Source organism: Oncorhynchus gorbuscha, linkage group LG04 (assembly GCF_021184085.1).
Source record: "Oncorhynchus gorbuscha isolate QuinsamMale2020 ecotype Even-year linkage group LG04, OgorEven_v1.0, whole genome shotgun sequence".
NCBI classification, from domain to species: Eukaryota; Metazoa; Chordata; class Actinopteri; order Salmoniformes; family Salmonidae; genus Oncorhynchus; species Oncorhynchus gorbuscha.
The window spans coordinates 8834242-8846755 of NC_060176.1; the positions used below are offsets into that span (position 1 = coordinate 8834242).

The following is a 12514-nucleotide window of genomic DNA, read 5'->3' on the forward strand; positions in this document are numbered from 1 at the left end:
GTGTGAGTGAGTGCTTGCTTTACCTGCCTCTCAATTCCCCAGACAGTCAACCCGACAACACGCCCCTCAGGGAGAATCCCCTCGGGGTCGGTGGAGGCTACTGAAAAACTGAAGAGACAGGATAAAGCATCAGGCTTGGTGTTCTTAGAGCCCGGACGATAAGAAATAACGAACTCGAAACGAGCGAAAAACAACGCCCAACGAGCCTGACGCGCATTGAGTCGTTTGGCAGAACGGATGTACTCAAGGTTCTTATGGTCAGTCCAAACGACAAAAGGAATGACAACAAAAAATATGTAGTAACAGAAGAAAGGAAGACAAAATAAGGACAAAAGAAGGACAGAAGAAAAGGAAAAGAAAGAGGACAACAAAGTGAAACAGTCAGCACTTCTATTGCAACTTCGTATTTCGTCGTCCTAACGTAGTCTACACTGCTATCTGCCCAGCAGCTAGCCAGCTAGCATACGTCCACCGTCTACCGAATAGCAGCACTGTAGAAACTATTACACTCAACTGAACGACTTGATTAGTGTAGTGTTAGCTAGCTACATAGTTGTCTTTGCTGTCTTCGTATCCAAGATAATTGTGTAGTTTAGAGCGTGTAGTCTTAGAGTGATTATCTTAATTTACCGAGGTTAGCTAGCCAGCTATTTGTCGTCCTTAACGTAGGAGACACTGCTAGCTAGCCAACAGCTAGCCAACGTCTACTGAATAGAACTTCCGCACTCAACAACCCGGTCGCAATCCGCTTCGCTCCACAGGTAGTATCACATTTTTCATTTCATTTCATTACAGCACAACGGTTTGATTTGTTTGATCGTAGCTAGCTACATAGCTAGCTACATAGCCGTCTGTGTATCAAAGATAATTGTGTAGTCTAGAGCGATTTTCTAGGTTAGCTAGCCAGCTATTGTCGTTCTTTTAACGCAACGTAACGTAATCAACACTGCTAGCTAGCCAGCTAGCCCCGAATAGCAGCACTGTAGAAACTATTACACTCAACGGAACGACTTGATTAGTGTAGTGTCAACAACGCAGCCACTGCCAGCTAGCCTACAAAGTCAACAACGCAGCCACTGCCAGCTAGTCTACTTCAGCAGTACTGTATCATTTTAATCATTTTAGTCAATAAGATTCTTGCTACGTAAGCTTAACTTTCTGAACATTTGAGACGTGTAGTCCACTTGTCATTCCAATCTCCTTGCATTAGCGTAGCCTCTTCTGTAGCCTGTCAACTATGTGTCTGTCTATCCCTGTTCTCTCCTCTCTGCACAGACCATACAAACGCTCCACACCGCGTGGCCGCTGCCACCCTAATCTGGTGGTCCCAGCGCGCACGACCCACGTGGAGTTCCAGGTCTCCGGTAGCCTCTGGAACTGCCGATCTGCAGCCAACAAGGCAGAGTTCATCTCAGCCTATGCCTCCCTCCAGTCCCTCGACTTCTTGGCACTGACAGAAACATGGATCACCACAGATAACACTGCTACTCCTACTGCTCTCTCTTCGTCCGCCCACGTGTTCTCGCACACCCCGAGAGCTTCTGGTCAGCGGGGTGGTGGCATCGGGATCCTTATCTCTCCCAAGTGGTCATTCTCTCTTTCTCCCCTTACCCATCTGTCTATCGCCTCCTTTGAATTTCATGCTGTCACAGTTACCAGCCCTTTCAAGCTTAACATCCTTATCATTTATCGCCCTCCAGGTCCCCTCGGAGAGTTCATCAATGAGCTTGATGCCTTGATAAGCTCCTTTCCTGAGGACGGCTCACCTCTCACAGTTCTGGGTGACTTTAACCTCCCCACGTCTACCTTTGACTCATTCCTCTCTGCCTCCTTCTTTCCACTCCTCTCCTCTTTTGACCTCACCCTCTCACCTCCCCCCCCACTCACAAGGCAGGCAATACGCTCGACCTCATCTTTACTAGATGCTGTTTTTCCACTAACCTCATTGCAACTCCCCTCCAAGTCTCCGACCACTACCTTGTATCCTTTTCCCTCTCGCTCTCATCCAACACTTCCCACACTGCCCCTACTCGGATGGTATCGCGCCGTCCCAACCTTCGCTCTCTCTCCCCCCGCTACTCTCTCCTCTTCCATCCTATCATCTCTTCCCTCTGCTCAAACCTTTTCCAACCTATCTCCTGATTCTGCCTCCTCAACCCTCCTCTCCTCCCTTTCTGCATCCTTTGACTCTCTATGTCCCCTATCTTCCAGGCCGGCTCGGTCCTCCCTCCCGCTCCGTGGCTTGACGACTCATTGCGAGCTCACAGAACAGGGCTCCGGGCAGCCGAGCGGAAATGGAGGAAAACTTGCCTCCCTGCGGACCTGGCATCCTTTCACTCCCTCCTCTCTACATTTTCCTCCTCTGTCTCTGCTGCTAAAGCCACTTTCTACCACTCTAAATTCCAAGCATCTGCCTCTAACCCTAGGAAGCTCTTTGCCACCTTCTCCTCCCTCCTGAATCCTCCTCCCCCCCCCCCTCCTCCCTCTCTGCAGATGACTTCGTCAACCATTTTGAAAAGAAGGTCGACGACATCCGATCCTCGTTTGCTAAGTCAAACGACACCGCTGGTTCTGCTCACACTGCCCTACCCTGTGCTCTGACCTCTTTCTCCCCTCTCTCTCCAGATGAAATCTCGCGTCTTGTGACGGCCGGCCACCCAACAACCTGCCTGCTTGACCCTATCCCCTCCTCTCTTCTCCAGACCATTTCCGGAGACCTTCTCCCTTACCTCACCTCGCTCATCAACTTATCCCTGACCGCTGGCTACGTCCCTTCCGTCTTCAAGAGAGCGAGAGTTGCACCCCTTCTGAAAAAACCTACACTCGATCCCTCCGATGTCAACAACTACAGACCAGTATCCCTTCTTTCTTTTCTCTCCAAAACTCTTGAACGTGCCGTCCTTGGTCAGCTCTCCAGCTATCTCTCTCAGAATGACCTTCTTGATCCAAATCAGTCAGGTTTCAAGACTAGTCATTCAACTGAGACTGCTCTTCTCTGTATCACGGAGGCGCTCCGCACCGCTAAAGCTAACTCTCTCTCCTCTGCTCTCATCCTTCTAGACCTATCGGCTGCCTTCGATACTGTGAACCATAGAGATCCTCCTCTCCACCCTCTCCGAGTTGGGCATCTCCGGCGCGGCCCACGCTTGGATTGCGTCCTACCTGACAGGTCGTTCCTACCAGGTGGCGTGGCGAGAATCTGTCTCCTCACCACTGGTGTCCCCCAGGGCTCTGTTCTAGGCCCTCTCCTATTCTCGCTATACACCAAGTCACTTGGCTCTGTCATAACCTCACATGGTCTCTCCTATCATTGCTATGCAGACGACACACAATTAATCTTCTCCTTTCCCCCTTCTGATGACCAGGTGGCGAATCGCATCTCTGCATGTCTGGCAGACATATCAGTGTGGATGACGGATCACCACCTCAAGCTGAACTTCGGCAAGATGGAGCTGCTCTTCCTCCCGGGGAAGGACTGCCCGTTCCATGATCTCGCCATCACGGTTGACAACTCCATTGTGTCCTCCTCCCAGAGCGCTAAGAACCTTGGCGTGATCCTGGACAACACCCTGTCGTTCTCAACTAACATCAAGGCGGTGGCCCGTTCCTGTAGGTTCATGCTCTACAACATCCGCAGAGTACGACCCTGCCTCACACAGGAAGCGGCGCAGGTCCTAATCCAGGCACTTGTCATCTCCCGTCTGGATTACTGCAACTCGCTGTTGGCTGGGCTCCCTGCCTGTGCCATTAAACCCCTACAACTCATCCAGAACGCCGCAGCCCGTCTAGTGTTCAACCTTCCCAAGTTCTCTCACGTCACCCCGCTCCTCCGCTCTCTCCACTGGCTTCCAGTTGAAGCTCGCATCCGCTACAAGACCATGGTGCTTGCCTACGGAGCTGTGAGGGGAACGGCACCTCAGTACCTCCAGGCTCTGATCAGGCCCTACACCCAAATAAGGGCACAGCGTTCATCCACCTCTGGCCTGCTCGCCTCCCTACCACTGAGGAAGTACAATTCCCGCTCAGCCCAGTCAAAACTGTTCGCTGCTCTGGCTCCCCAATGGTGGAACAAACTCCCTCACGACGCCAGGACAGCGGAGTCAATCACCACCTTCCGGAGACACCTGAAACCCCACCTCTTTAAGGAATACCTAGGATAGGATAAAGTAATCCTTCTCACCCCCCCACTCCCCCCCTTAAAATATTTAGATGCACTATTGTAAAGTGGCTGTTCCACTGGATGTCATAAGGTGAATCACCAATTTGTAAGTCGCTCTGGATAAGAGCGTCTGCTAAATGACTTAAATGTAATGTAATGTAATGAATGGTCGCCCCCTCCAACCACTGTCGCCATTCGCCTAGGGCTAAGTGCCCTAACGGAGTGTTAAACGCCGTTTTCCACTCGTCCCCCTCCCTGATGCGCACGAGATGGTAAGCGTTACGAAGGTCCAACTTAGTAAAAAACCTGGCTCCCTGCAGAATCTCGAAGGCTGAAGACATAAGGGGAAGCGGATAACAATTCTTAACCGTTATGTCATTCAGCCCTCGATAATCCACGCAGGGGCGCAGGGTACCGTCTTTTTTCTTAACAAAAAAAAAACCCGCTCCGGCGGGAGAGGAAGAAGGAACTACGGTACCGGCGTCGAGAGCAACAGACAGATAATCTTCGAGAGCCTTACGTTCGGGAGCCGACAGAGAGTATAGTCTACCCCGGGGGGGGGAGTGGTACCCGGAAGGAGATCAATACTACAATCATACGACCGGTGAGGAGGAAGAGAGGTGGCCCTGGACCGACTGAAGACCGTGCGCAGATCATGATATTCCTCCGGCACCCCTGTCAAATCACCAGGCTCCTCCTGTGAAGAGGGGGCAGAAGAAACAGGAGGGATAGCAGACATTAAACATTTCACATGACAAGAAACGTTCCAGGAGAGGATAGAATTACTAGACCAATTAATAGAAGGATTATGACACACTAGCCAGGGATGACCCAAAACAACAGGTGTAAAAGGTGAACGAAAAATCAAAAAGTAAATGGTTTCGCTATGATTACCAGAGACAGTGAGGGTTAAAGGTAGCGTTTCACATAATATCCTGGGGAGAGGACTACCATCCAAGGCGAACATGGCCGTGGGCTCCCCTAACTGTCTGAGAGGAATGTCATGTTCCCGAGCCCAGGCTTCGTCCATAAAACAGCCCTCCGCCCCAGAGTCTATCAAGGCACTGCAGGAAGCTGCCGAACCGGTCCAGCGTAGATGGACCGACAAGGTAGTACAGGATCTTGACGGAGAGACCTGAGTAGTAGCGCTCACCAGTAGCCCTCCACTTACTGATGAGCTCTGGCTTTTACTGGACATGAAATGACAAAATGACCAGCGGAACCGCAATAGAGACAGAGGCGGTTGGTGATTCTCCGTTCCCTCTCCTTAGTCGAGATGCGAATACCCCCCAGCTTCATGGGCTCAACACCTGAGCCAGTGGGGGGAGATGGTAGTGATGCGGAGAGGGGGGACACTGTTAACGCGAGCTCTCTTCCACGAGCTCAGTGACGAAGATCTACCCGTCGTTCTATGCGAATAGCGAGTTCAATCAAAGAATCCACGCTGGAAGGAACCTCCCGGGAGAGAATCTCATCCTTTACCTCCGCGTGGAGACCCTCCAGAAAACGAGCGAGTAACGCCGGCTCGTTCGAGTCACTGGAGGAAGCAAGAGTGCGAAACTCTATAGAGTAATCCGTTATGGATCGATTACCTTGACATAGGGAAGACAGGGCCCTGGAAGCTTCTTTCCCAAAAACTGAACGATCAAAAACCCGTATCATCTCCTCTTTAAAGTTCTGATACTCGTTAGTACACTCAGCCCTTGCTTCCCAGATTACTGTGCCCCACTCACGAGCCCGTCCAGTAAGGAGAGATATGACGTAGGCGATACGAGCTCTACCCCTGGAGTATGTGTTGGGCTGGAGAGAGAACACAATATCACACTGGGTGAGGAACGTGCGGCATTCAGTGGGCTGCCCAGAGTAACACGGTGGGTTATTAATTCTGGGCTCCGGAGACTCGGAAGCCCTGGAAGTAGCTGGTGGATCGAGACGGAGATTGTGAAAATGTTTTGAGAGGTCGGAGACTTGGGCGGCCAGGGTCTCAACGGCATGCCGAGCAGCAGACAATTCCTGCTCGTGTCTGCCTAGCATCGCTCCCTGGATCTCGACGGCTGAGTAGCGAGGATCCGAAGTCGCTGGGTCCATTCTTGGTCGGATTCTTCTGTTATGCAGGTGAGTGAGGACCCAAAAGCGATATAACAGAAACAGAGTTTTTTAATTTCCAAACAGGGAAAACATAAATTCTCAATCTTAACAGGACAGTCCCCCTTCAAGTAGTTGAGGAGAATTGCAGGGCTAGCGGCAACAGACTGCAGGTCCCTTCGGGTAGGCGCGGGCCTACCCGAAGGATAGAAGAAGAGGCAGATTACAACAGGACGGAACAAGGGCAAAGCAAACAAGAATCCGACAAGGACAGAAGCAGAGACAGAGAGAGAAATAGAGACTTAATCAGAGGGCAAAAGAGGGAACAGGTGTGAGAGAGTAAACGAGGTCGTTAGGAGAATGAGGAACAGCTGGGGGCAGGAACGGAACGAAAGAGAGAGAGAGAGATAGAGAGAGAGAAAGTAACCTAATACGACCAGCAGGGGGAAACGAAGAGAAGAGAAAGCACAGGGACAAGACATGACAATACATGACAGGTGGGGTTATGACATGGGCAGGCATAAGCTATGGACATCGAACACAATTGCATTTTATCAATGGCAATTTGAATGCACAGAAATACCTGAGGCCCATTGTTGCGCCAGAATGTCCCAGTCCTTCCATGGCCTGCATACCCACCAGACATGTCACCCATTGAGAATGTGTGGGATGCTTTGGATCAACGTGTACGATAGCGTGTTCCAGTTCCCGACAATATCCAGCAACTTCGCCACTGAAGAGGAGTGGGACAACATTCCACAGGCCACAATCAACAGCCTGATCAACTCTATGTGAAGGAGATGTGTCGCGCTGCATGAGGCAAATGGTCGTCACACCAGATACTGACTGGTTTTCTGATCCACGCCTCTACCTTTTTTCTCAGGTATCTGTGACGAGCAGATGCATATCTGTATTCCCAGTCATGTGAAATCCATATATTAGTGCCTAATGAATTTATTTAAATGGACTGATTTCCTTATATGAACAGTAGCTCTGTAAAATCTTTGAAATTGTTGGATGTTGCATTTATTTTTTTCCTATTCAACAAAAGTGGGGCAATAAGACTTGAAATGACTGAAATACTTTCTAAATATAGTACCAATCAAATACTTTTTCATCTCAACAAGAGAAAATACAAAATAATTTAATATAATTGAAAGAATGTCGCTTTCTCTTGATCACAGAATTGAATCTAATTAAAGATCCCTTTCTCTTGGTCCCACGTTGTGCTTAAAGCTGAAGTTGTAATGAGTCTGCACCACATTTGAATGGTGTCCCTGTGCCGATCAGTGTACATTTAGGAGAAGATTCCCTGTCGACAGTTATATAGTGCCATCATTTCCTATGACCCAAACAACTTACTATAAGATTTCACATTTCTGTTAGCTGTAAAATAAATTGGATCATACTTAGTGACAATACCATATTGGCACTATTTCATATAACTGTCGACAGAGAATTTTCTCCTAAATTCAAACCCCATTCAAATGTGTGCATACTCATGACAATTTCAGCTTTAAGCACAAAGTGATTTCATCCTTCTTGTGACCAAGAGAAAGGGATCTTGTTTAAATGATATTAAAATACATATTTTTTGATGTTGAGAGCTCTAAATTGCTAAGAAAATCACAGCAAGATGAAACCACAATGGCTGGACTCGCAAGACTGTCACCGCTCATTTGTTGTCTCTCAAGCTGGGCTCACTCGCTCAGAGGAACAGATCATCGATTCTTTGTCTGGATAGGCCAGAAAATGTGACAGCTCACTCCCTATGCAAATGTCGGTCTCTGAAACCTGACACTTCCAAGTCAGCTCTGCTTAGAGAGTGGAATCAGAGAGCAGACAGATTGGGCTTTTTGGCATTATTTGTCAGTCGGAACTGGTCCAGAACTAAACATCTAAGAGGGTATTAAAAAGATGATGGTGTTTGAAAGGGGAACTCTTGGAAAGCCTCTTTAACATACCCACTGGATTCTTCATGAACGTTTGTCTTAGAGGTTGAAAGTTGAGCAGGTTTTAAATATTGATACACAGAAGATGGATCCTTTAGTCTTGTAGCCCTGAGTGGCTCTCCCATGGGTTTATTCATAAACATAGCACAGCTTGACTGTATTTGAACCTGAGGCAGGCTGCTGTGTGCATAGGGATACTGATGGAGATTTAAAGTGGCTGTTTGGAGCGCCCATGGTGACACAACATGAGCACCTTTGAAAGGCAAACCGCCTCCACTCAAAACTTTTATCCATTCTGATGTGCATGCTGGGAACAATTTATTGTCTGTTTGACATGGGTGGAGAAAACACTCTGAGGCTTTGCTGAAGTCATCACGGACCATCATGGCTCTCATTAAACACATGCATACTTACAAATATTTCTACATAAAGTGTCAGCTCCCTTCATCCATATATGCTTGTGAGCAAATCAAATGGGCTATGCCTTTAATAGTGAATACTAGATCCAGTCCACAAAACAAGTCTTCTGTTTCAGAGGTCAAGTGGACAGAGATGCACTGTCTGGCTGACTGGGTTCTGCAGGAGCTGGTGAAGATTGAGATCCTGCGTGGGAGTGTGGAGTACATGCTGAAGGTCCACATGGGCTCTGTCTTCATGTCCCATGGCCTCGGATACCTGCTGGGCATCAGTAGATGTCAGTACTTCCTGAACCATCCAGGGTGAGACACTGTCTGCGGTCCAAACATTTAAAAGACACACCTCGTCCACTTACCCTTGCCTTATGCCCTTGGGGGAATCCCCGTCGCCATCTTGGAGTACGTTCCAAATGATTAGCCAAGCAAGGGAAGTTTACAACGTAAATCTCTCAGCGCTCGTTTTTAGATAGGCTTTGCAAGTGTACAATTATGTTCACTTCAGGGCCTGAAACTCCCCATAATTCAAGTCCGTGAAAAGAGCGGCATACTGTTTGCAGGCTGGCAGTCAGGCATCAATCAGCAACTTTGCCAGGTAACTAACTAACTATGCATGTCTAACTTTAAATTTACTCGCAGAATAGTGAAATAATAGGTGGTTACAGCTCCAGTTTGTGGCTAATATTAGCTAGTCTCTACAGAGGGGTTGTTTCTGAAATAATTGCCAGGGACCTCACGATAAGATATTATCACGATACTTACTGTAGCTAGGTGCCGATACAATATGTATCACGATTCCATATGTATCACGATTCCATATGTATCACGATTTATCACAATTCGATGTTAAATAAATATTGCTCACTATATGTCTGCGGCAGAGGGACAGGAGAGAGGCATAATAATAAACACATTTTAATAAAATACTAATTTTGATTAGTTAAGTGCTGAAAACATGTTGCCTCACCATTTAAAAGTAAGATTGAAGACGAGCTAACATTATATAATAAATACCGAAGTTTTTGCGCAAATACAGCCAACTAGCACTAGCTAACATTAACAACCTTGCAAAAAAAGAAAGAGAATTGATACTTGCAGTCATAGAATTGATATATTGTCAAAAATAGTATCGCAATACTCCACTGCAGTGGTCACCAAACTTTTCTGAGTCAAGATCACTTTTGCAGTCAAAAAACAAGCTGAGGTCTACCGCTCAGATTATTTTAAAAACATGTAAGCCTATTCAACATGAATAAAAACAGTTCTGTAGGAATGAAGCTTTTGCAGTAGGCCAAAAATATTATCACAGCATATTTGCTATATGTGCCTGGCCTGCCAATATTGTTCTTCTAAGACCATATTATATTTATAAACTCAAGCTTTGATAACAAAATATATCAGTTGTACCACTTGCAAGGCACAGCTGAGCTTAAATTGAAGTAATTCACTTTTTATTTTAATGGACTGATGGTACCTGCATCTGATGGTCAGTCTCAGTGGAGGGAGGGAGAGAGCAGCAGAGGGTCCACCTCTCACAGTCCCTGCTTTCTCCATTTGTCCTGTGAAACTGAACAGAGAGAGGACACCATCCTACTACTGATGGCAAAACTCGAGTCACACCGCATTACTTTTGCCTCATGCACAAATTCATGTTCCTATAACTAGAGAAAGTGAAATATTCCTCAATATTAAAATAGACATTACAAAATGCTAATAATAAAAACGCAGGCCTAATCAAAATCAAATCCAAATCAAATCAAATGTTATTTGTCACATACACATGGTTAGCAGATGTTAATGCGAGTGTAGCGAAATGCTTGTGCTTCTAGTTCCGACAATGCAGTAATAACCAACAAGTAATCTAGCTAACAATTCCAAAACTACTACCTTATAGACACAAGTGTAAGGGGATAAGAATATGTACATAAAGATATATGAGTGAGTGATGGTACAGAGCGGCATAGGCAAGATACAGTAGATGGTATTGAGTGCAGTATATACATATGAGATGAGTATGTAAACAAAGTGGCATAGTTAAAGTGGCTAGTGATACATGTATTACATAAGGATGCAGTAGATGATATAGAGTACAGTATATACGTATACATATGAGATGAATAATGTAGGGTATGTAAACATTATATTAGGTAGCATTGTTTAAAGTGGCTAGTGATATATATTACATCATTTCCCATCAATTCCCATTATTAAAGTGGCTGGAGTTGAGTCAGTGTTGGCAGCAGCCACTCAATGTTAGTGGTGGCTGTTTAACAGTCTGATGGCCTTGAGATAGAAGCTGTTTTTCAGTCTCTCGGTCCCAGTTTTGATGCACCTGTTCTGACCTCGCCTTCTGGATGATAGCGGGGTGAACAGGCAGTGGCTCGGGTGGTTGTTGTCCTTGATTGTCATGTATTGTATTGTCATGTCTTGTCCCTGTGTTTTCTCTCTCTCTATTCCTCTCTCTATCGTTCCGTTCCTGCCCCCAGCTGTTCCTCATTCTCCTAACGACCTCGTTTACTCTTTCACACCTGTCCCCTATTTTGCCCTCTGATTAAGTCTCTATTTCTCTCTCTGTTTCTGCTTCTGTCCTTGTCGGATTCTTGTTTGCCGTTTGCTGTACCCTTGTTCCGTTCTGTTGTATTCTGCCTCGTCTTCAGATACTGCGTGTGAGCAGGTGTCTCTATCCTCAACGGCCCGCGCCTACCCGAAGGGACCTGCAGTCTGTTGCCGCAAGCCCTGCAACTCTCCCCAACTAAGAGGATTTATGTTTTCCCTGTTTGGACATTTCCTGTTAAGGATTGAGGATTATGTTTTCTCTGTTTGGACTTTAATAAACTCAGTTTCTGTTAAGTCGCTTTTGGGTCCTCACTCACCTGCATAACATTGATGATCTTTATGGCCTTCCTGTGACATCGCGTGGTGTAGGTGTCCTGGAGGGCAGGTAGTTTGCCCCCGGTGATGCGTTGTGCAGACCTCACTACCCTCTGGAGAGACTTACGGTTGTGGGCGGAACAGTTGCCGTACCAGGCGGTGATACAGCCCGCCAGGATGCTCTCGATTGTGCATCTGTAGAAGTTTGTGAGTGCTTTTGGTGACAAGCCAAATTTCTTCAGCCTCCTGAGGTTGAAGAGGCGCTGCTGTGCCTTCTTCACGATGCTGTCTGTGTGGGTGGACCAATTCAGTTTGTCTGTGATGTGTACGCCGAGGAACTTAAAACTTACTACCCTCTCCACTACTTTTCCATCGATGTGGATAGGGGGGTGTTCCCTCTGCTGTTTCCTGAAGTCCACAATCATCTCCTTAGTTTTGTTGACGTTGAGTGTGAGGTTATTTTCCTGACACCACACTCCGAGGGCCCTCACCTCCTCCCTGTAGGCCGTCTCGTCGTTGTTGGTAATCAAGCCTACCACTGTTGGTTCGTCCGCAAACTTGATGATTGAGTTGGAGGCGTGCGTGGCCGCGCAGTCGTGGGTGAACAGGGAGTACAGGAGAGGGCTCAGAACGCACCCTTGTGGGGCCCCAGTGAGGATCAGCGGGGTGGAGATGTTGTTGCCTACCCTCACCACCTGGGGGCGGCCCGTCAGGAAGTCCAGTACCCAGTTGCACAGGGCGGGGTCGAGACCCAGGGTCTCGAGCTTGATGAAGAGCTTGGAGGGCACTATGGTGTTAAATGCCGAGCTGTAGTCGATGAACAGCATTCTCACATAGGTATTCCACTTGTCCAGATGGGTTAGGGCAGTGTGCAGTGTGGTTGAGATTGCATCGTCTGTGGACCTATTTGGGCGGTAAGCAAATTGGAGTGGGTCTAGGGTGTCAGGTAGGGTGGAGGTGATATGGTCCTTGACTAGTCTCTCAAAGCACTTCATGATGACGGAAGTGAGTGCTACGGGGCGGTAGTCATTTAG

The 12514-nt window shown here is 47.5% G+C and overlaps 1 pseudogene; it reads left to right on the plus strand.

The window, feature by feature from the left end:
* Nucleotides 1–8748: 8748 nt before the first annotated feature.
* Nucleotides 8749–12514, plus strand: part of LOC124033465 — a 28436-nt pseudogene continuing 24670 nt past the window's right edge.